Source organism: Chrysemys picta, chromosome 9, assembly GCF_011386835.1.
Source record: "Chrysemys picta bellii isolate R12L10 chromosome 9, ASM1138683v2, whole genome shotgun sequence".
NCBI classification, from domain to species: Eukaryota; Metazoa; Chordata; order Testudines; family Emydidae; genus Chrysemys; species Chrysemys picta.
In genome coordinates this window covers 30172340-30196337 of record NC_088799.1, presented here as the reverse complement: position 1 = coordinate 30196337, position 23998 = coordinate 30172340, and the positions used below count along the sequence as shown (strand labels likewise).

Genomic DNA, 23998 nt, shown 5'->3' with positions numbered 1-23998 from the left:
TATCTAACACTATACAACAACTATAACTACAACTATCTACAGAATAACAGGATAAGCTAGGGAGAGTGGAGAACAGCTATGCCGCGCTCCACAGTTCCAACGACCATCAGGGGCGGTAAGAAGGAACTGAGGGGGCGCTGGGTCGGCTGGGGTATATATCCAGCGCCATGAAGGCGCCACTCCAGGGGGCTCTACAGCCGACCCACCGGGTGTTGCTAGGGTAGAAAATTCTCCGACGATCGTGCACGCAGCGCGCGCACACCTAATTGGAATCGATATGAGCAAGCACTCGAAGAAGAACCTGTAAAACCTTGGCCCATGATTGTAGGGCCCCATCTTTCAGGTCCCAGAAACCTCTTAAAAACAACTGTTAAAAATAGAAAATTCTGCAACATTTTAGCAACTAAATGTTAGTTTAAGTCCAAATCAGCTTAACCTTGCATAACAACTGTGGTACTCCTACAAAATCTTATTTGTTGTGTGTGCTTAAAACGGTCCTGACCTCAGTGAATTTTATTGTTTGATGGCTATTGCAGCATCAAACTTGGGCCTCATCTTGTTTGTCAATGTACCCAATTATTGTAATGGTAATGGTTTTATAATTGTTTGGTTTGTTTGCAACAGATCACCTGTGCCCTACAATAACAACAACTGCTGTAATAATCATAAATAAAGGGGCAGAGTGTTGTAGGAGCAGACCACCTGGTCAGCAGTTCTAAATATAATTTTTCATTCCATCATTGTCCTATTAGTAATCCTAACTGTTATGTTGGTTCTGCCTTAAAACAATTACAGAAAGTGTGACCCATTCAATACCCCTGGATTGAAGGGTCAAAGGGGGGACAATGTAGGACTGATAAATAAAATTGTTTTTAATTGTTTACTTTATTCATGTAACTTCATAAGTAAAGTTTTATGAATGAAACAATATTCATTCATAAAACCGGTTACCCCAATAACTGGCTAATTAATAGTTAAGATGCTTGTTAAGAGCCATAGGTGTTCAGTCAGCTGCCTTTGTGAGTTTCACTATCAATCCAATTCCTGCTTAAATCACTAAGACTTGCACTGTTTCAGTATTGTAACTTCTGTTCACCATTTATTATACTTGTCTATATTGTAATTTCTGTTCACTATTTGCCATATTGTAATTCAAACCCCATTTTAAAACGCTTACTCCATTTTGTAAGGGCTTGCTGCAACCTTCATTTTTGCAAACCCTGCTGTAATCTTATTAGTTTAGTTTAGATGTGTGAATAAGGTATGTATGGATGATGGAATCAACCTCCAGTCCCAGCCTGTCCTGATTAAATAAAGTTCAAACACCAACGGCTGAAGATGCAGACAAAAGCCCTAACAAAGTAAGAAGAATCCACCCTAAAAAGAAAAGGTACAATAGAAGGAAGATCAAAGCCAGGTCCCAGGCTGAAAGTCATGTCTGCAATTGACGGGTGATTAATCACCAAACCCAGAGGCAGCGTGACACAGCAAGACCTATAGACTCTGGATTCAGACTAAAGCCTACAAAAAGGATGGGTGAGATGAAAAACTTTGGAGGAGGTTAACATTCTGTTGCCAACATGGAAGGGTATCGGTGCATGCCCAACAGAGACCCAGCTCGTCCTTGTGCCCAGCTTTCCTGGCCAGTTAGCCGCCACAAGCTACGAACCCAAGCTGCAAACTCAAGCCACAGACTCCAGCAGGACTTGTAACTATGCAGCAGCTGCAGAACATCTGATGGATATGTGTGTGTGTGAGAATGTGTGTGTGTGTATAGGTATTAGGTATAACGTGTGTGTATAAGGATTAAAATATTAGTTATTGGTCATAAATCAAATTATCATAATAAATGTGGCATCTTTATCTTGTCTCCTTTAATAAGATCCTGCTAGTTTTTATTGGTATAACAGCAGTTGCAAGAATAATTTGTTAAACTAACTTCATCTCATTGTATGGAAAATTATAGTAGTCCCTTGCCCTTGTTCCAATATTTTATGTCCCAAATATGAAATCTGCTTTAGATTTCTGTGCCTTTTCCTTGGCTGAATTATTTTTTTTTCTTGGACTAACACTCCATTGTGCATCAATATCCTGTTTAATGGCTACATCTGCCATTTATGTTTAGCTGTATTTCTCATGGTGAAGAAGTTTGCTGCACAGTTAGTGTATCTAAGGAGATCTGTCCAAAGCCTTGCTGTTCTCCAAGATTAGATTGGACTTTATAACTGTACAATATGTCTATGAAAAATGATTTTTTCTCTTTGTATTTGATTATATTTCATGGCTCACATTCACCACCACTTCCATCAAATAGGAATCTGACTTTCAGAAAGCTTTTTATTTCTATTTTGATTGCAATTTCCATTTTCTTCAGCTGTATTTTTTCCCCTTCTGAAATGATGCCTCATGGAATTGCTCTTGCTGGATCACCTAGAGCTCCTGGCTATATTTCACCGCCTCTACCAATGTATGTGGTTCAGATTAAGGTTAATTCATGCTCTCTGCAGCAGTCAGTGTCTCAATCTGTTAATTTTATTATTCCATATGCTTTCCTGTCTGTTCATTAATGAGTCAAATTCATATCTTTGAGCATTGCCAGTCACATATATTTGCTCTTTATTGCAAATAACAAAAATCTCTCAGGAGCAATATTTTTATAGGGATATAGTAAATCTCAATGTTTTCCATAGTCCTTTCAAAACCACCTTTATCATCTTCCTCCTATGTACAAGCATTGTGCACTTGCACTATAATGGGAGTGACCCATGAAGAAAGCCATTGATAGTATTTTAGGTGCTTTCTTTGAAGCCTTTCTTGCAATGAGAACAGTTATCAACTTGTTGCTTAAACTGATGGAATTTTTCTGCAAGATTTCCCTGAAAAGCCAGGGCAGTTGAGGAAGTAATTGCTCCACCTTTTTTTAACTATAACTTCTGATATCATATAATATTTACTGGGTCATAAATCAGCCTTCTTTGGGAGAAGACTCGAGCATTTTTATGAACTGCATGAGCTGGCAACTCAGATTGAGACTGCTCTAGATTCTGGAAATATCTGATGCTCATTGGGCATATTTAAAAGCTTAGCAGAGATGTCAGCACAGTTATTCTCATAAAAGTGTTGCATAATCTTATTTGCAGAGTGACGCTGTAGTTGGAACAGGATACAATTTGTAAGAACAAGTTCTTACAACTGTTGTCATCTCTAAGTATTGCTTAATTTAGTCATGTTAGAAATTACTAAATTTCTAACATGACTGTTTTACAGAGTGGCTTTTTTGATATGTGAAACATTTTTCATATTGATGGTCAAACCGCTATAGCTAAGGATGAGAAGATCTTTCGTTTCGTGGGCACTTTTTTGAGTGACTTATCTAAAAACAATTATTTGTTTATAGTATACATTTTTCATGATCCTTCTTTTATACTTGGGTAATGTACTGTGGGAGCATACAAATCAGGAGTGGTATCTATAGCAGGTCGTTCTTTGTCACAGGGCAGCTCTGTCGTGACCCAATGAACCAAGTTGCCTAACCAGTTCAGGTGGTTTCACAGTCACAAACACACACCAGGCTATTTATCTTTCACCTAGGTGTGTATTGATTCTTCTCGTATGCACTAATACTGTGCAATGCAGGATTACAGCAAGGATAGGCTTCCCCACAGCTCTCATTCCTCAGCACAGGCGCACCCTCTGAGCTGCCATTGCTTCCCGTTTCCTCCCCTGATATTCTCCCAATTATCTCATTAGCCCAGTGATCATCACCCCATGCTCACAGTCCCCCAACAGAAAGTGTATAATTGCCCTCAGCTGTGCCAGCAGTCTTCCCCAGGCTGCAGCAATATCAGTGATCAGGGTGCTGGTGATAGCACCCTGTCAGACTCTTGCTTGAGCTAAACGAGGTAAAAATATATTGTGGGGAAAGACAAGGGACAGACCCCTTTTCTCTCTGCTCCCTGAGGTACCTTTTTTGTCCCTCCCCTTCCACTGCAATCAAATTGTCTAGATTTTAATAGCCATTTGGTAGGAAGAGCTGTTATTCCCAAATGGAAAGACTTGTCTACTGAGCTTCAGTTTATCACTTTCCCCCATTTTCCTTCTTTCTATGATGTTTAAAATTAATGCAACAGCAGGTAGCTTGAATAATTTGTTAATTGTGCTGTTTAAATAAACCTTTGATCTTCCACTTTGAGTAGAGCAAGAAGTATGGCACTTTTTAAATGCCAACAAAGCAGAAGGCTAACCTTGACAAGCTTAGTGTCTTTTCACCAAAGTCAAAATCCCACACAGTAAAATGAGGATCTAAAGACTTTTTTTCTCCATAGTACATTTAGTCACCATTATCCTCCAGTTAGAAAGGCTGAGCAATAAAAATAGAGCATAGCCCTGTTTCCATATTATTCCATATTGAAAGGTTTACTGAGGAGCACTATACTTTGGACATCCTATGAGAATATCCCTTCAACCTCTGGTTTCAGAGTAGCAGCCGTGTTAGTCTGTAACCGCAAAAAGAACAGGAGTACTTGTGGCACCTTAGAGACTAACAAATTTATTAGAGCATAAGCTTTCTATGCTTATGGACTTATGCTTATGCTTTCTATGCTTGGACTACAGCCCAGTTCTTCTTTCAACCTCTGAAATTCACACCCTATATTAATAAAAAGAGGAAGAGATTTTGTTGTTGAATGGTTCATGTCCTTTCCAGGTTACACATACATATTTCTACAAAGGGCTGAATTGCAGTCAAGGGATAGGAGAGAATGTCCTGTGTGGAATATATCCAGGAGCCAGAAGCAAAGAAACAGCATGTGTATGGGATTTTGTCATTTCAGCAATACAGCATGGAGGAAATAATCCACAGCATTCTACTAGCTAGCAGAGGGAAGGGGAGAAAAGCTAAGAATAGAAAAACTCTTACAAACACTATTATGTAGTCAGGTGTTCCTTGTTTAAACAGTAGACAACCACAATTTCACTGGCATGTGATGGATGAGAAGGGCAAACAAGTGTTATATATTCAGAAAATATATTTACCTATTGACCTGGCATTTAGATTAGAAAACTATATAGTCCAGATGGAGAGGAGAGGGTTAGGAGGAGAAACAGGATGGTCATTACTGCTCATGGTAGCTCTTGGAGAAAAAAAAAACCACAACACTAAAATACTTGAAGTAGTTTGTGAATTTCACTAATGCACCTGACTAATGGAGGAAGGAACATGCAAAGAAATCTCAATATAAGCAAAACAAAGACAATTATCAGGAAAGTGAACCTGATAATGCTGGCTTCCAGGAAGGCTATCTGGGTGTCCAGAACCTCTCTTTTGATTTTATGAAATCATTTATTGCAAAAATTTAGGCATATAGGTATATCCCCTTTTATGCTAAAATGACCCCACCCCTCAGTAAAAAAAAAACAACATTTCTGTTTTAAACAAACAAAATATTCTGGATAGTAGAGTTTGAATTACTCTGTACTTCTACAGTAATTGCTTGTACAACATGCAAGACCCAAATTGAGTAGGCAGAGAAATGTAAGCTGCACTGGTTGAATTGGAGTCTGTAGCGAGGCCCTATTGGTATCAACCGGGAGGTGTGCGGGCTCACCCGCCCACTTCTAAAGGCCCCTCCCCCAGCCTAGCGGGAGGGACCATTGGACCCAGGAACCAAGTAATCTTGGGGACAACTAATGAAAAAACAGGGAGTGAAGTGAGGGTCAAAGGTTCAAAATCAGGGTACCAGATGGGGACACTGAGCAGAGAACCCCGGACAGCGCCCACTGCTCCTCAAAGGTGTCGAGGGAGCCAGCGGACGCTGCCCAGTGGAACTCTGCCCGGAGATGTGAGACCGGGGAAGTACTGAAATAGGCCCCACAGTCACAGAGCACCCCGTCGTCCAACATCCTCTCCCTGGTATTATAGATGGTGAGTTTGGCCATAGCCAGGAGGAGGTTGACGAGGAGGTCTCGCGACTTAGTGGGGCCACGGATAGGGTGTGCGTAAATGAACAGGTGTGGGGAAAAGTGCAGCCAGAACCTCAACAAGAGGTTCTGGAGGAGCCGGAACAGGGGCTGCAACCTGGCGCACTCGAGGTGCGCCAGGGTCTCCCTCATGCCGCAGAATGGGCAGGCCTTGGGAATAGGGGTGAACCGCGCCAGGTACATGCCTGTGCTCACGGCTCCGTGAAGGAGCCACCAACCAATGTCCCCGGCGGGCCTTGGAACTAAGGTGGAATAAAGGCTGGCCCACCGAGGCTCCTCACCCTCCACAGGCGTTAGATAGTCCCGCCATTTGGTGTCAGGGCGGGACGTGAGGGTGAGGAGATGCAACGTGTGGAGCACGAGCGTGTACAGGTTGTCTCTGGGTGCGGTTCAAAACTGGACCAGCTGCAGAGTGTGCAGCCGGCTCGGATTATGGGAGCAGAGGAGCCGGGGGGGCTCGCGGAACAGGGGCCCGATAAAAAGGTCCGGAGGGTCCGGGGTGAAGGGTAGGCAGGGAGCGCCCTCTCGCAGGGCCCGCCACAGGAAGCTGAGAGAAGGGGGCGACAAGGCAGTGCCCACCTCCTGGAGTACACGCAGAGGGGGTCGCAAGGGTGGAGAGCCCCATGCGCCGGCCAAGTGCACAGGGATCCACCCAGTCCCCCTGGTGTAGTCCAGGAGGTCTCCGACCCTGGTGGTTTCTGCCAGGACCAACCTCCGCCTCACCGAGGGAGACTCCGCCACCTGCACACGGAGATCGGGGTTGTGCAGCAGGGGCTCCTTGAGGAGGTCCGTGCCCTCGGTGGCCACAATGGACCCGGTCGCAGAAAAAAGCTTCCAGGTCAGGAGGAGGTCCTGGTAGAAGACCGGCAGCTCCGAGAGGTCTCGCGGAAGACCTCTCGGGTGAAGAAAAAGGAGCTGCCGGTCGTATCGGAGCCCTCGGAGGCGGCGGAGGAAGGCGTGCGCTAACGTGCTCCACGCCGGACTACCTGCACCATAAAGGAGCCTCTGCAGGGCCTGGAGGCGGAAGACATGGACCTGGCTACGAAGGCAGACCAGGCCCTGTCCTCCCTCCTCCAGGGGAAGACTCAGAACCCCTGCAGAGACCCAGTGCAGTCCTGGCCAGAAAAACTCCAGGGCTGTCCTCTGGAGCCTGGCCAGGAACCCCGGGGCTGGGCTCAGGGTGTTGAGCCGGTGCCAGAGCATGGACAGGACGAGCTGGTTCAGCACCTGCGCCCTCCCTCGCAGGGAGAGACACCGGAGCAGTCCTGTCCATCTCCGCAGCTGCTCACCCACCCTGACCTCCAAATCCTGCCAGTTCTCCGGCAGAGAAGGATGCATGGCGGAAAGGTAAATGCCGAGATAGAGCAGCGGACCCGCGCTCCACTGGATGGCTTGAAGCATGGGTGGGAGGGAGCTCGCCTGCCACCCGTCCCCGACCACCAGGCCAGAGCTCTTGACCCAGTTGACCCGGGCGGAGGAGGCCGCCGAGTAAATGGCCTGGCAGGCCTCCACCCGCACAAGGTCCCCCGGGTCCTGGACCATGAGGAGCACGTCGTCAGCGTACGCCGACAGGACCAGCCGCAGCTCCGGCTCCCGAAGCACCAACCCCGCCAACCTCCGACGGAGGAGGCAGAGGAAGGGCTCGATCGCCAGAGCGTACAGCTGGCCCGAGAGGGGGCACCCTTGCCGTACTCCCCGCCCGAAGCTGACCGGCTCGGTCAGGGTCCAGTTGAGCCTGACCAGACACTCCGCCTCAGCGTACAGCACCTGGAGAAAACCCACAAACTGGGGCCCGAAGCCGAACGCCCGCAGAGTGCCCAGGAGATACCCGTGGTCCATCCCGTCGAACGCCTTCTCCTGGTCCAGGGACAGGAGGGCGAACGACAGACCATCCCTACACCCCAGCTCTAATAGGTCCCGGACCAAGTACAGGTTATGAAAGATGCTCCGGCCCGGGACGGTGTAGGTTTGGTCAGGATGGACCACGTCCGCCAGCATGGACCCCAGCCGCAGCGAGATGGCCTTCGCTATGACCTTATAGTCCGTGCTGAGGAGCAAGACGGGACGCCAATTCCGTAAATCGCGGAGGTCCCCCTTCTTCGGCAACAGGGCGAGCACGGCTCGCCTGCACGAGAGAGGGAGGACCCCGCTTTGCAAGGACTAGGCCCAGACGGTGACGAGGTCTGGGCCAAGGACCTCCCAGAACACGCGGTAGAACTCCACGGTCAGCCCGTCCATGCCGGGAGATTTGTTGGTGGGCATGAGCCGGAGGGCTTCCGAGAACTCGGCCAGAGAGAGAGGCAGCTCCAGCCGGTCTCGGTCACCCGCGCTGACCGTCGGGAGCTCGGTCCAGAGCATCCTGCGGGCCTCAGCTTCGGTCGGATCCGGGGAGAAAAGAGCGGCATAGAAGGCCCTGGCCCTTCCACGCATCTCCTCCGGATCCGTGAGGGGGGAGCCGTCCTCCGCCAGGAGGCAGGTGACATGCTTTTTGGCCCCCCTCTTTTTCTCCAGGGCGTAGAAGAAGCGGGAGCCGCGATCCATCTCCCGAAGGAGACGGGATGCGGGATCGAACGAACGAACGCGCCCTGGGCCTGGTGACCTTCCAGGGCTCGGAGCTCCTCCCGCTTCTCCCGGTACGCCGCGCAGAGGGGTGGATCCTCGGGGCCGGAGGCCAGACGCCTCTCTAGCTCTAAGACCTCCCGCTCCAACTGCCCTATCAACGCATCCCTCCGCTGTCTGGCGCCCCGGGTGTAGTCTCAGCAGAAGAGCCGCGCGGGGACCTTCCCCACGTCCCACCACCGCCGTGCCGAGGGAAAGGCGCGCCACTGCCCCTGCCAGGCCAGCCAGAACTCCCGGAAGGACGCCACGAAGCCCATGTCCTCCAGCAAACTATTATTAAAATGCCAATAGGCCGGCCCCGGCCTCTCAGAACTGAGAGAGGCCGTCATGGTCACCAGATGGTGATCCGTGAACGGGGCCGGCCGGATGCCGGAGGCGTGGGCCCAGGCCAGATGAAAGCGTGACAGATAGATCCGGTCCAACCGGGAGTGGCGCGACCGGTCGTCCTCCACCCGGACATAGGTGAAGGTGGTGTCGTCGTCCGGGTGGTGGTCGCGCCAGACGTCCACCAGGGAGTGATCTCCCTGAGTCTGTAGCGAGGCCGTATTGGTGAACCGGGAAGAGGGCGGGCTCACCCGCCCACTACTAAAGGCCCCTCCCCCAGCCTAGCGGGAGGGACCACTGGACCCAGTACCAAATGATCACTTGGGACAACTAAGAAAAAAACAGGGAGCGAGGTGACGGTCAAAGGTTCAAAATCAGGGAACCGGATGGGGACACCGAGCAGAGAACCCCGGACAGCGCCCACTGCTCCTCAAAGGTGACAAGGGAGCCAGCGGACGCTGCCCAGTGGAACTCCGCCCGGAGACGTGAGGCCAAAGAGGTACGGAAATAGGCCCCACAGTCGCAGAGCACCCCCTCGTCCAACATCCTCTCCCTGGTATTATAGATGGTAAGTTTGGCCAGGGCCAGGAAGAGGTTGACGAGGAGGTCTCGCGACTTAGTGGGGCCACGGATAGGGTGTGCATAAATGAACAAGTGTGGGGAAAAGTGCAGCCAGAACCTAAACAAGAGGTTCTGGAGGAGCCGGAAAAGGGGCTGCAGCCTGGCGCACTCGAGGTAAGCGTGCGCCAGCGTCTCCCTAACGCCGCAGAATGGGCAGGCCTCGGGAATAGGGGTGAACTGCGCCAAGTACACGCCCGTGCTCACGGCTCCATGAAGGAGTCGCCAACCAATGTCCCCGGCGGGCCTTGGAACTAAGGTGGAATAAAGGCTGGCCCACCGGGGCTCCTCACCCTCCACAGGTAGCAGATAGTCCCTCCACTTGTTGTCGGGGCGGGACACGAGGGTGAGGTGATGCAACGTGTGGAGCACGAGCGTGTACAGGTGGTCTCTGGGCGCGGTTCGAAACCGGACCGGCTGCAGAGCGCGCAGCCGGCTCGGATTATGGGAGCGGGGGAGCCGGGGGGGCTCACGGAACAGGGGCCCGATAAAAAGGTCCGGAGGGCCCGGGGTGAGGGGTGGGCGGGGAGCGCCCTCCCGCAGGGCCCGCCAGAGGAAACCGAGAGCAGGAGGTGACAATGCAGCGCCCACCTCCTGGAGTACACACAGAGGGGTCGCGATGGTGGAGAGCCCCATGCGCCGACCAAGCGCGCGGGGATCCACCCAGTCCCCTCTGGTGTAGTCCAGGAGGTCTCCGACCCTGGTGGTTTCCGCCAGGACCAACCTCCGGCTCACTGAGGGTGACTCCGCCACCTGCACACGGAGATCGGGATTGTGCAGCAGGGGCTCCGCGAGGAGATCCACGCCCTCGGTGGCCACAGTGGACCTGGTCGCCGAAAAAAGCTTCCAGGTCCGGAGAAGGTCCTGGTAGAAGACCGGCAGCTCCGAGAGGTCTCGCGGAAGACCTCTCGGGTGAAGAAAAAGGAGCTGCCGGTCGTATCGGAGCCCTCGGAGACGGTGGAGGAAGGCGTGCGCCAACGTGCTCCATGCCGGACTACCTGCGCCATAAAGGAGCCTCTGCAGGGCCTGGAGGCGGAAGACATGGACCTGGCTATGAAGGCAGACCAAGCCCTGTCCCCCCTCCTCCAGGGGAAGACTCAGAACCCCTGCAGAGACCCAGTGCAGTCCAGGCCAGAAGAACTCCAGGGCTATCCTCTGGAGCCTGGCCAGGAGTCCCGGGGTCGGGCTCAGGGTGTTGAGCCGGTGCCAGAGCATGAACAGGACGAGCTGGTTCAGCACCAGCGCCCTCCCCCGCAGGGAGAGACACCGGAGCAGTCCCGTCCATCTCCGCAACCGCTCACGCACCCTGGCCTCCAAATCCAGCCAATTCTCCAACGGAGAGGGATGCGTGGCGGAAAGATAAACGCCTAGATAGAGCAGCGGACCCGCGCTCCACCGAATGGCCTGAAGCCCACAAACTGGGGCCCGAAGCCGAACGCCCGCAGAGTGCCCAGGAGGTACCCGTGGTCCATCCTGTCGAACGCCTTCTCCTGGTCCAGAGACAGGAGGGCGAACGACAGACCATCCCTATGTCCCAACTCTAATAGGTCCCGGACCAAGTACAGGTTATGAAAGATGCTCCGGCCCGGGACGGTGTAGGTCTGGTCAGGATGGACCACGTCCGCCAGCACGGACCCCAGCCACAGCGAGATGGCCTTTGCTACGACCTTATAGTCCGTGCTGAGGAGCGAGACGGGACGCCAGTTCCGTAAATCGCGGAGGTCCCCCTTCTTCGGCAACAGGGCGAGCACGGCTCGCCTGCACGAGAGAGGGAGGACCCCGCTTTGCAAGGACTCGGCCCAGACGGTGACGAGGTCTGGGCCAAGGACGTCCCAGAACACGCGGTAGAACTCAACGGTCAGCCCGTCCATGCCGGGAGATTTGTTGGTGGGCATGAGCCGGAGGGCTTCCGAGAACTCGGCCAGAGAGAGAGAGGCAGCTCCAGCCGGTCTCGGTCACCCGCGCTGACTGTCGGGAGCTCGGTCCAGAGCACCCTGCGGGCCTCAGCTTCGGTCGGATCCGGGGAGAAAAGAGTGGCGTAGAAGGCCCTGGCCCTTCCACGCATCTCCTCCGGATCCGTGAGGGGGGAGCCGTCCTCCGCCAGGAGGCAGATGACATGCTTTTTGGCCCCCCTCTTTTTCTCCAGGGCGTAGAAGAAGCGGGAGCCACGATTCATCTCCCAAAGGAGACGTAATGCGGGATCGAACGAACGCGCCCTGGGCCTGGTGGTCTTCCAGGGCCCGGAGCTCCTCCCGCTTCTCCCGGTACGCCGCGCAGAGGGGTGGATCCTCGGGGCCGGAGGCCAGACGCCTCTCTAGCTCTAAGACTTCCCGCTCCAACTGCCCTATCAACGCATCCCTCCGCTGTCTGGCGCCCCGGGTGTAGTCTCAGCAGAAGAGCCTCGCGTGGACCTTCCCCACGTCCCACCACCGCCGTGCCGAGGGAAAGGCGCGCCACTGCCCCTGCCAGGCCAGCCAGAACTCCCGGAAGGACGCCACTAAGCCCACGTCCTCCAGCAAACTATTATTAAAATGCCAATAGGCCGGCCCCGGCCTCTCAGAACTGAGAGAGGCCGTCATGGTCACCAGATGGTGATCCGTGAACGGGGCCGGCCGGATGCCGGAGGCGTGGGCCCAGGCCAGATGAAAGCGTGACAGATAGATCCGGTCCAACCGGGAGTGGCGCGACCGGTCGTCCTCCACCCGGACATAGGTGAAGGTGGTGTCGTCGTCCGGGTGGTGGTCGCGCCAGACGTCCACCAGGGAGTGATTGTCCACGATCTCCCTGAGTCTGTAGCGAGGCGGTGGGATACCCCACAGCCCCACTGAGGGCCGAACCACCCCTAACACCAACGTGGGCGGAGCCACCGGGTCCGGCGCCCGCCCCTCAGAGGTCTCAGCGCCGACCCAGAAGTATAAAAGCCCTCCTGCAGAGCTCAGTGGAGAACAAGCCAGCGGAGAGAGCAGACGTCTGTGGCCGAGCTCCCGCTTGGGAGACAGCAGCAAGCCGCGACTGGCCTGCTGACTCACCAGGCCAGCCGAGTCTACTCCTCGCCCGGTACCCGGAGGAGGACTGGCTGAGCCTGCACCTTTCCAGCTACCTCGAGGAGGAGCTGAGCCTGCCCCTTTCCAGCTACCCCGAGGAGGAGCCGAGCCTGCCCCTTTCCTGCTATCCCGAGGAGGAGCCGAGCATAGCCTTCGCTACCTACCCGGAGGAACTGATGCTGGTGGAGAGCACCGAGGACACTAGTACGGCCCAGGTACCCTACGAGGGGGAGTGTGGAAGTAGCCCAGGCTGCAGCACTGCCAGAGCCTATGTCAGTGTGTTGCGGCCAGGATCCCCACTGACAGCAGCGAGTTGCCGCTGCTGCTAGAGCCCCAGGCTGGGACACAGTGGAGTGGGAGGGCCTGCGTCCCCCCTGCCGCCCACTCCTTGGGTGGCAGACTCCCCCTTTCTCCTGGCCTAGAGAGGCTGGGACCTCTTGCTCCTTGACTCAGCCCCTGCTTAAGGGCCTGAGCTCCAGACTGCGTGGTTGCTGCCCGCCCTGATTGAGGGTCCAGGGCTTTTTCTGACCTGTTGGCTCAGCCCCTGCTTAGGGGCCTGAGCCCCTAACTGCGTGTTTGCTGTTGCTGGATCAGGACTGACGGCGGACCAGAGCGAGCCCCGCTGAGGGCCGAACCTTGGCAGAGACTATTACAGAGTCCCTTAGTTTATGTCATAAGACATGGGGAGTACACTGAGGAGGCTGCCTAGCAGAGCTTACTTAATCATGGATCTCAATAGGTGACAGAATTTGTAACATCTATGGTTTTGGTTCTTGGGGGACTGGGTGTTACCAGTGTGAACAGAGTCTTATCTGAGGCCTCAAGAAAACTCCAGGATTTGCCAGTAAAAACATTGGAATCACTATGAAACTCACTTTTCAAATTTCAATGATGTTATAAACAACACTAGCATACTCCATGGGGCTCTTGGCAGTTACAGGACCCACCAATGTGCTGCTGCCAATACTTAGAACTTTCTGGAAGAGTTCAGGTTTTAAAAGACTTAATATAATTCAGAATTTAGAAACCCCTATTGGAACCACTTGGATATACCCTATTCTCACTCTGCACTGCCAGTGTGTCCTGAACATTTGTTTCTAAGGACAGAGGGAGGCTTTGAATGCAGATAGGCAAATGGTGGAATAGAATTTTTGTTGAAAAGTATTCTGGGTAAGATCGGGGATCTGCCATTTTGCTAATCGTACATATCCAAAGAAACTGTCTAAATCTAAATTAAGACAAAGGATGAAGGAAAGGAATTATTATTCCTTTTATTATTATTTTGAGAAACTAAGGAACAGAGACATGATCACACTGGAAATCTGCAGGAGAGTGGGAATTGAACCAAGATCTCCTAAGTAGCAGTCCAGTGCGCAAGACTAACTTCCATTTTTCAGTAAAAATATCTGATCCCTGTCACTATGATAATCAAAACACTTATTCATGGTATTTAATTAGTTCTATATTTATAAAACATTTGCCTCTCTGGTAACAAGGAATAACTTGGTTTGTTTCATTTTACAATGTCAAGTCACTCACCTAGCCTGCAGACGACAAGTCAATTACCTGGTATAAGTAATTTTTTAAATGCACTTTTGGGGAAAAAATACCTAGGTGAAGCAGAGTTTTCGTTTTGTAGGTCACTTTGTAAAATCAGCACCTGGATAATAGAAATGTACAGCTTTGAATTCCAAACAACAAAACATTGAAGCCCTTACTTTTAAACATACACTGATCTTTAATGCCCCCTAACTGCTACTAACCAACCAACAGGAAAAAGGGGGTTGACGATCACTTAAATTGGAGAAGTAATCATAGCTGTGAACCTCACCCATCTTCAATCTTTTTTCAAGGTACAGAATCATTAAATAAGCACAAGGAACAAGGCCGACTCCGACTTTTTTGCTGCCCCAAGTGGCAAGAAAAAAAAAACGATTGTGCTACCGCCAAAGTGCTGCCGAGGAAGACAGGGAGCGAAGGACCCACCGCCGAATTACCGCGGAAAGCTTACATGGACCGATTGAGCTGCCGCCGAAGTGACAATGACGACCTGCACGTGCCGTCCCAACAACAGATGTACATGACGCCCCTTTCAATTGGCTGCCCCAGGCACCTGCTTCCTTCGCTGGTGCCTGGAGCCAGCCCTGGCAAGGAAAAACAACTAAACAAAGCATCTTTGAATGTTTTCCAGCAACAAAGCTTTTGCACAAAGTTGGTTTCAAGCTTTGACTTGAAAAGAAGGGGGAGGGGGAAGGAGAATTTTACTGTTGCCAATCAGAATCTATTAAAAAAGTCAGCACTGCAAATAAGCCAGAATAAGCAGCTTATTGGAGGGGAGGAAAAGAAAGGGGAACAACCCAACATAAATAAGGGACATTACAGTTTACAGCATTTAGGATTAATGCATATTTGGCACCAAGACTTGAAAATGTAGCTTGTGCAAATCCAGTTTTCTGCTAACTGGCTACTGATGTTACAAATAAATATGCAAAGGGTAACCTATTGTACTGGAGTATTTGAATAAAGTATTTCCTTTCCCTCTTTTGCTTTTTGTGTCTTCTATCTAATATGTACACAACTTATCAGAAAGAGGAGAGGCTGTGATAAGAATTCAGCTGTCAGCATAACTAGGAAAGAGGACCATTCTATTATGTTAAGAGATTCCAAAGACTTTGGAGGTTTGCCTATAGAGGGACACCCAAGAAAACTAAGGCAACTCAACTAAAGGTATGATGTCAATTAAAGCACACTAATTCTCCTGTGACATTGTTATTAACAGAATCCCTTATTTCCTTTCCCCTTAGCTATGGAGAGCCGGGGGGTGGGGGTGGGGGGAGGCTACAGTCTTTTTGATGGTATTAAAGATGGTAATAACTGTCCTTTGTGGAAAAAGAGAAAAAGTTAGTTCAGGTGGGCTAAAGCTGCTATTGTTGCTGCTGTTGTGAAAATCTTATCTTCTTTCCTAGAATATAAAGACACAAAAGGGCAAAGAAAGAAAAATACAGCTTCTGTCTTTAGTACTGACTCTCACATGCAAACTTAATGCTGGAAAAACACAGGCACAGTACACAGTCTTATCACCCACTCTGACAGCTGACAAACTTGTACCAGCAATGGGCTGTTTGAGACATGGCTTTTAGCTGCTGCTCTGATCACAGGCTCACAGCAGTGTTGTGAGACAGACAGGCATGGCCAGCTACCTCAGCTGCTTGTGAAGTGGAAGGCAAAAAGAGAGAGAGGAGAAAAAGATGAAATAAGGTAGGGAAGGGAGATATGACAGCAACACCCAAAGTCTCAGAGCCCAGGCGGTGTTTAGGATTTAGTCGAGCCAGTGGATGTAGCAACGTCATCTGGGTCCCTCTCTCCAGTCCAGTCTAGTCAGGACATGTCTCAGGCTCAAGATGAAGACCCAAGGGTGTTGCAGTGGATCTTGGGCATCCCAGGAGATGTTGGGGTAGCAGCCATGATGGTGAAGCTTGCTTCTTTCAGTTCACCCATCAGCCAGCCAGTTCATTTGATCCTTCAACAGAAGTCTCTTTAGGGACCCCAAAAGGTATTCTGCTCACCAGTTAGGCCTAATTTCCTATACACTTCTTCAGGTCCATTGATTTCCCATTCCATACTTCTGTCATTTACTAGGTATGATTTCCACACAATCTTGAGCAGTGTTTCTCAAACTAGGGTCGCCGCTTGTGTAGGGAAAGCCGCTGGTGGGGCAGGCCAGTTTGTTTACTTGCCCCGTCCGCAGGTCCGGCCGATCGCAGATCACCTCTGCAAGCCAATGGGAGCTGCTGGAAGCAGTGCGGGCAGAGGGACATACTGGCCGCCACTTCTAGCAGCTCCTATTGGCCTGCAATGGTGAACCGCGGCTAGGGCTGGTGCAAGGAAGTTTCGTGCCTTAGGCAAAACTTCCACCTTGTGCCCCCCACCCCCAGCCCTGCAACAGCTCCCCGCTCCCCCCCCTCCGCCCTGAGGTGCTCCCTCCCCCTCACAGCATTTCCCACCTCTGCCCTGAGGCGCCGCCCTGAGGTGCCCCCCCCCCCCCGCGGCCGCTTCCCTCCCCCCACCCGGGAGCCGTGCGGCAGCTCCCCACCCCAGCTCACCTCTGCTCTGCCTCCTCCCTGAGCATGCCGCCCCCACTCTAATTCTCCTCCCAGGCTTGCGGCACCAAACAGCTGATTGGCACTGCAAGCCTGGGAGGCAGGAGAAGTGGAGCAGCAATGGCGTGCTCGGGGAGGGGGCGTAGCAGAGGTGAGCTGGGGTGGGAAGCCCTGCAGCAGCTCCCCCCTCCACCCTGAGGCACCCCCGCGGCAGCTCCCCACCCCCCAAGCCCAGGGAGCCGTGCGGTACCTCCCCACCCCAGCTCATCTCTGCTCCACCTTCTCCCCGAGCATGCCACCCCCACTCTAATTCTCCTTCCAGGCTTGTGGCGCCAAACAGGTGATTGGCGCTGCAAGCCTGGGAGGCGGGAGAAGTGGAGCGGCAACTGCGCACTCGGGGAGGAACACTGTAAAAAAAAAAAAAAAAAAAAAATTGGGGGCACCGCTTTTTAGCGCCCTATGCAACCGTGTAGTTCGCCTTAATGGTAGCACCGGCCCTGACCGTGGCCAGTGGGAGCCGCGATCGGCCGGACCTGCGGATGGGGCAGGTAAACAAACCAGCCCGGCCCACCAGGGGCTTTCCCTACACAAGCAGCGACCCCAGTTTGAGAAACACTGATCTTGAGTTATATCATTAGGCCTTTTTGTCACTCTCTCTCTTTTGTACCTTTTCCTATTAACAGTTGTTATAGGTGATAATATAAAATTTTCCACTTTTCCACAGTTGAATTCAAAATTAGCTAGGCCTGTCAGATCCCAATTATTACACAGGTCTTATGTTTTAACATCATGGCCAAAAACTAATAATTAGGGCTGTCAATTAATTGCAGTTAACTCAAGCAATTAACACAAATCAATGTAACTAGATTAAAAAATAGTCACCATTTTAATTGCACTGTTAAAAATAACAACATACCAATTTAAATTTTGGATGTTTTTCTGCATTTTCATATATGGGTTTCAATTACAACACAGAATGCAGTGTACAGTGCTCACTTTATATTTATTATTACAAATATTTGCACTGTAAAAACAACAAAGGAAATAATATTTTTCAATTCATCTCATAAAAGTACTGTAGTGCAATCTCTTTATCATGCAATTTACAAATGTAGAAATTTTTTTTTATATAACTGCACTCAAAAACAAAACAATGTAAAACTTTAGAGCCTATAAGTCCACTCAGTCCTACTTCTTGTTCAGCCATCACTAAGGGCTTGTCTTCACTACCCGCCTGGATCGGCAGGTAGAAATCGATCTCTCGGGGACGCGACAATCGATCACCGAATCGATGTGTGTACTCCACCAGCCCTGGTAGGAGTAAGCACCGTCGATGGGGGAGCTGCAGTGGTCGATTTGCCACCGTCCTCACAGCGGGGTAAGTTGGATTGGATACGCTATTCGCGTAGCTGAATTTGCATATCTTAAATCGATCCCCCACCCCAGTGTAGACCTAGTCTAAGACAAACAAGTTTGTTTACATTTACTGTGTAACAGTTCACAGCAATGTTCCCCATGGCTTCTGCCTCTACTAGGTTCACAAAGTCACTCTGAGACCCTGAGGTTAATTACCACTGGTGCAGTTTATTCATTAGCTTGTTCCCACCACCATTTCACCATATACAGTTGGTCCTTCACCATCTGCAGGGAGGAGGGGAGAGCTACCTCCCTGCTTCTACTCCCTGCCTTTTCCCTTTCTTCTTATCCCCCACTTCCTTCCTCTGAGGCTTTTATACAGGTCCAGGCTAATTAGGCAGCAATTGTCTCTGCTTCCCCAATTAGGGCCAGGTTACCTCCAGACAGCTCTAATTTATTCCCCTAAACAGGAGACAGCGGGACAGAGGGCTGAATCAGCAACCCTTTGCCCAGCACCCTGTCACATACTGCTTCTTATTTACAATGTCACCTGAAAGTGAGAACAGGAGTTTGCATGGCACTGTCGTGGCCAATGTTGCAAGGTATTTACATGCCAGATGTACTAAACATTTGTATGCTCCTTCATGCTTCAACTCCTATTTCAGAGGACATGCTTCCATGCTGAATTTAAATTGGCATTCTGGTATTATTTAACAGTACAATCAAAATTGTGATTAATCATGCTATTTTTTTAATCTTGTGATTAAAAATTGTGATTTTTTAATTGTTTGACATCCTTACTGATAATATCAAATGTCTTAACTGTCATGAGGAGTCAGTGCTCAAACTGAGCCCCCAAGTCTTTAGTATGCTTCTTAGGTGATGGCTGGTTGTGTTCCTGAGAAAATAATGATTTTCATGTTGCTGAAATTTAATGTAATTGTATTTATAGTATAATTATGTTTGGGCACCTACTATCTTAGATAAGCATCTCTTATTTTAAATCTAAATAAATAAAATAAAAAATAGCAGAGGGGTCACCAATAGGAGTACATCACCCTACCAATATTCTTCTTCAGTTGATAAAATAGTTTCACTGTCTTCCTTGTTATAGTGTGCAGTTTATGTCAGTCTGCAGCAACTCTGGTAGCCAGGTTGACAAAAAAATAAAAATAAACAGAAGTATAGAAATACCAGTCTAAGGTCCATTTAATTAGCACCGCTGATATTGCAGATAATCCCTTTGGGTGTGTCAGCCATCACTGGAAGTGTTTAGTATGGTATTGAAAAAAAAATGTAAAAAAAGACAGATTAGAATGTTCCATGAGTACCAGTATGGTTCAATGCAGGCATCAGATATGCTGATGCAACCCTTTCTAGTCTCCATGGTGCAAATATGCTTTTTCCATGTACAATATGGCACAAATACACACGGAAAAATTACTAGCAAAGCCACAGTTTCCATCCAATTTCCAATGGGAAATTGCCCCTCATACATTTTTCTACCATAGCAGATAAAAAAAATGGTGACAGCCCAAATACAGGTACTTATCCGTTGATACTAGTAACCATCTATCCCATGTTTGTCAGGAGTCTACTGAAAAGGTGAACATGCAGCCTTAGTCTGATGGGAAAGAGTTACATTCATGTCCTGCATCCTCACTGCATCCTTCTCACCCAGAACCTCCTCCCCACATGCACACAAAGAGAGATAGGGAAAAATACCCTATCAGACTACTCAGGTCTCTATATCCTGATCCAACAGGCCCATCTACCAATCAGTGAGCTATTTAGGGGGCAAATGTCCAAGGCATGTCCATGGCTCCTTCATGATATCTGCCTCCAGAAAGCCTTCTTTTTGAGCATTTACAGAGAAGCTAGTGATTTGGTTCCACAAGGACAATTATCTTCACATGTAGATCCCTTCTATCCAATAGTTCCTCTATGGAGAGCACTGAATGTCTGGATAAGGGATTCTAGTCTGCCTTGCCCCCATCTACACCTTTCTTTGGATATACTGGACAATAGAAGTAGAGAAAGATTTTCAACAGCCCAATGGAAAAGATAAAGTGATAATATTATTTTTCTGCCACACCTAGCACGGGGGGATGGGAATGATATAGAAGGAGACAGGCCCATTCCTTAGTCCCTTTTGCAGATGTTGAAGGACCTGGTAGCTAATATCTAGCACAACCATTCTGCCTGATGCCTGCACAGTTTGAGCCAGGTAGACTCCTGGATATAGTTAGGAGCATTTTGGTATAATACATACACTCTAAAGGCTGTTTGTAAGCCTGTAGGTCTCAATGTCCCATGACCTGATCTCCCTTACTTCTATCTATAATATCATTGGGGGTATTTGCATTATTTCGATGCTGTTAATTACATTAAATATACAGTATTCAGGTATTGTGGGGAAAAAACAGCCTTTAACTCTCTACTCTCAAACTGATGCCTTAGAGGCTTGTGAGGTTGGCGGGGCGGGGTGTAAATAAGGGATGGATCTACGGTTGCATAAGGGATGGTATATAAAGTATTAGTTTTATATACACTGTATTTGATTACATGTAATCAACAGTCATTTATCTTATCATGACTAACAATGTCATATTATTCAGACTTGCATCTGAAGAAGTGAGGTTCTTATCCACGAAAGCTTATGCTCCCAATACTTCTGTTAGTCTTAAAGGTGCCACAGGACCCTCTGTTGCTTTTTACAGATACAGACTAACACGGCTACCCCTCTGATACTTGACACCATGCAAGGCACTGCATTTAGCCGTATGGAATGGAAATCTATCAACCTGACTTGCATCTGAAGAAGTGAGGTTCTTACCCACGAAAGCTTATGCTCCCAATACTTCTGTTAGTCTTAAAGGTGCCACAGGACCCTCTGTTGCTAATGTCATATTATATAAACCATCAAAGGTCAGGTGGTTGTTAAACTTCAAAAAGTTAAAGTTCATATATTTCACAACAGGCTCAGCAGATAAAAATGTGCTGGGTATATTGAGGGCTTCATAAAAAAGAAAACATTATAAAGGCAGAAGAACCACCATCACAGACCTGCAAGAGTTCAGGATTTGAACTCAAAGACTAATACACACAATGATAATAAGGAAAATATGGTACCCGTTAGGGGCTTCTCACAGTGAGGGCTGTGAGCATATAGGAGATTTGGAAGCTAGGAAGGGGAAAATATTAAGCATGCATAACTTTAGCTGAGAAATGAATGTGCATGTGTTTCCTTCTCTTTCCACCCATTGTCATTAGGTATTTCCATGCATGTGGAGGATGAAAGCAATACACATCATGCTTAAAGGACTCCTTACTATATACCTTTTTGATTAGGAATCACAGACATGCTTCCTTCACCATCTCTTCTTCCAGAGTGAAAGCTGTTTCACCTTTTGAGTTGGTCTCTGTGAAATTCCCAAACATTACAATAAAACCACAACAGTTGCACTAAAACAAGGTTTATTAAGAATGGAGAGACAGAAACCAAATAAACAATAGGCATAATGGGCCAGATCCTCAGTACCTCAGTGTCTACTTGGGTGTTTGGAAATTGGTCTAGTTATTGTCTAGATCGATGTAATCAATTTACCTCCATAACATAGATGGAAGTTGCCTGGACTACTTCACCCATGAAACTGGTTCCTTCATGCACTTAGCCATAGTCTGAGTTTGTCAGATTTCAGGCCAAAATGAAGATGCATTTACTGTGTCCTTAACTAGAAATTTTAGCCCCTAACTAGAAATTTTATTTATTACAGAAGAGAAGGAATGATAGGTCAAAACAGCTATTCCCTATAGGAATATTTTTTGGCCTGCCTAATAGGCAGCATTATTGTTTATGCATTTATGTTTGAATTACTATTTAATTGTTGTAATGCCTCAGAGCCTTAGTTATGAACCAGGACCCCATTGTGCTTGGCACTGTACAAATACAGAACAAAAAGATGGTCTCTGCCCCAAGAAGCTTACAATCTTGGGCTATGCTAGAAAGTTTTACCAGTAGCATTTCTGCTGACATTTAACAGTCAACAATGCAATTTTGTTAGTGCACATGCACATTTTAATACCTTTGCTGGTACAGCACATCCTCACAGCAAGAGATTGTATCGGCAATGGACACCCTGCATTATGGGTGGGCATAGCAGGGTATCCCACACCACTGTCCAGTGCAGTACCTTCTAGGATATTTTGAAAGTGCATTGTGGGATACTAGCACTCCTTTTGGGGAATTTAGAGAGCCTGGGGTCAATTTTCCACAATTCTCTCTCTTCCATCCCATAATCACACATTTTGTTTTAATTTCCACAGTTCCTGATGCTGGTTTTCAATATCTCTGTCATCTCACTGATAGAAGCATGGATGTGAAGCAGATCAACAGAGTTCATGTGTCTGTGTTAGAGACAGGCAGAATTTCTGTATTTGCTGTACTTCACCAACTACCACAGCACCTGGTCCTGCCGCAGTGAAGAAACGGAGGAGGAGAATATGATGCAGACAGTGAATGAGGGTTGCCATCTGCTTCAGGCATTCATTGACCAGCTCCCACAGTGTTTCTGGGCCTGTGAAATGAGCACCAAGTGATGGGGGATCTGTGCGTGGAGCTTGCCCCAACCTCTAGCACTGAAACACCAAAATGAGAGGTGCTTTGACAGTGGAGAAACAAGTGGCAATTGTACTGTGGAAGCCTACAATCCCAGATTTCTCTTAGTCATTGGACAATTAGTTTGGTGTTGGATAATCTATAGTGCAGGTGGTCATCATCCCGGAGTGCAAGGCAATTAAGCCTATCCTGCTGCACAGGATTGTGACTCTGGGGCACTGGCAGGAACTAGTTGATGGATTCAATGAAATGGGTTTGTGTCACTGTGATGGGGTGACAGGTGGGATGAATATCCCCTCCTGTCCCCTCCCCATCTTGCTTCTAGTACATAAAATGAACAGGGGTCTTTTCTATGGTTATGCAAACATTGGTGGATCAGTGACAGGGCCGGCTCTAGGCTTTTTGCCGCCCCAAGCAAAAAAAATGTTGGCTGCCCCCCCACTCCCGTCCCAGCCCTGGGCTCCTCGCCGCACCCCCTGCTGCCCCAGCCCTGGGCTCTCCCCCCCCCCACACACCCCCTGCCGCCCCAGCTCTGGGCTCCCTCATTCCTCCCCACCATTGCCCCCCCCACAGACCTCCTGCCGCCCCAGCCCTGGGCTCTCTTCCCCCCCCCACCCTCCTTCCCCCGCAGCCCTGGGTCACTGGTAACTCGCTCCCACGGCAGGTCATTCAGTAGGAATTTTAGATGTGCACACAACACAGACAGGATTGGTTCCCATATGGTTACAGAACTGCAGTAAAGTGGAACAATTTTCAGCTTGTGTGACTGGAGAATATCTGGATGCATATTATAAGACTGTCCTACATAAATGAGGAAAAGTTGAGGTGCCTTTATTATTCTTTTGTTCCACTCTTTCTTTCTATGGGGAATTTGCCAATGTAATATCACCATCTTCCTTTTAAACAAACAAACAAGGCAATGGCTGTTGAAAATAGCAATTCCAGTCCTAATAACCACTGGGAAGCATTTCTTGCTCAATTTTATCCTACTTTTTCTATAGCAAGTTACAGTGGATCAGTATATTTGATTTGGGAGAAATGAAGTAACAGCTGCCTAAACTGAGCTTGAGCACTCCTGAATTTTGAGGTGTTCAAATCTGGAAGGCAAGTGCTGGGGGGGAGGGGGGGGGGGCTGTGGCTCTGCGGGGGAGCACGGCAGCATGTATGCAGCAGTGTGTCTGGCGCTGCGCGGAGCCAGACACGCTGGTCTGAGTGGCACGGTAAGGGGGCTGGATGGGGCGGAGGTTCGGGGGGGCAGTCAGGGGCAGGGAGAAGGGGGGGGTTAGATGGGTCAGGGGACAGGCAGCGGTTGGATAGGCATGGGAGTCCCAGGGGTTTGT

General features: G+C 49.3%; 1 long non-coding RNA gene across 1 annotated transcript; it reads left to right on the top strand.

Moving 5' to 3' along the window:
- Nucleotides 1-750: 750 nt before the first annotated feature.
- Nucleotides 751-23318, top strand: LOC135973676 (uncharacterized). The gene is made up of 4 exons (XR_010590629.1): nucleotides 751-1708; nucleotides 14438-14660; nucleotides 15171-15311; nucleotides 22367-23318. It is a non-coding gene; the product is annotated as an uncharacterized LOC135973676 (long non-coding RNA).
- The last annotated feature ends 680 nt before the right edge of the window (nucleotides 23319-23998 follow it).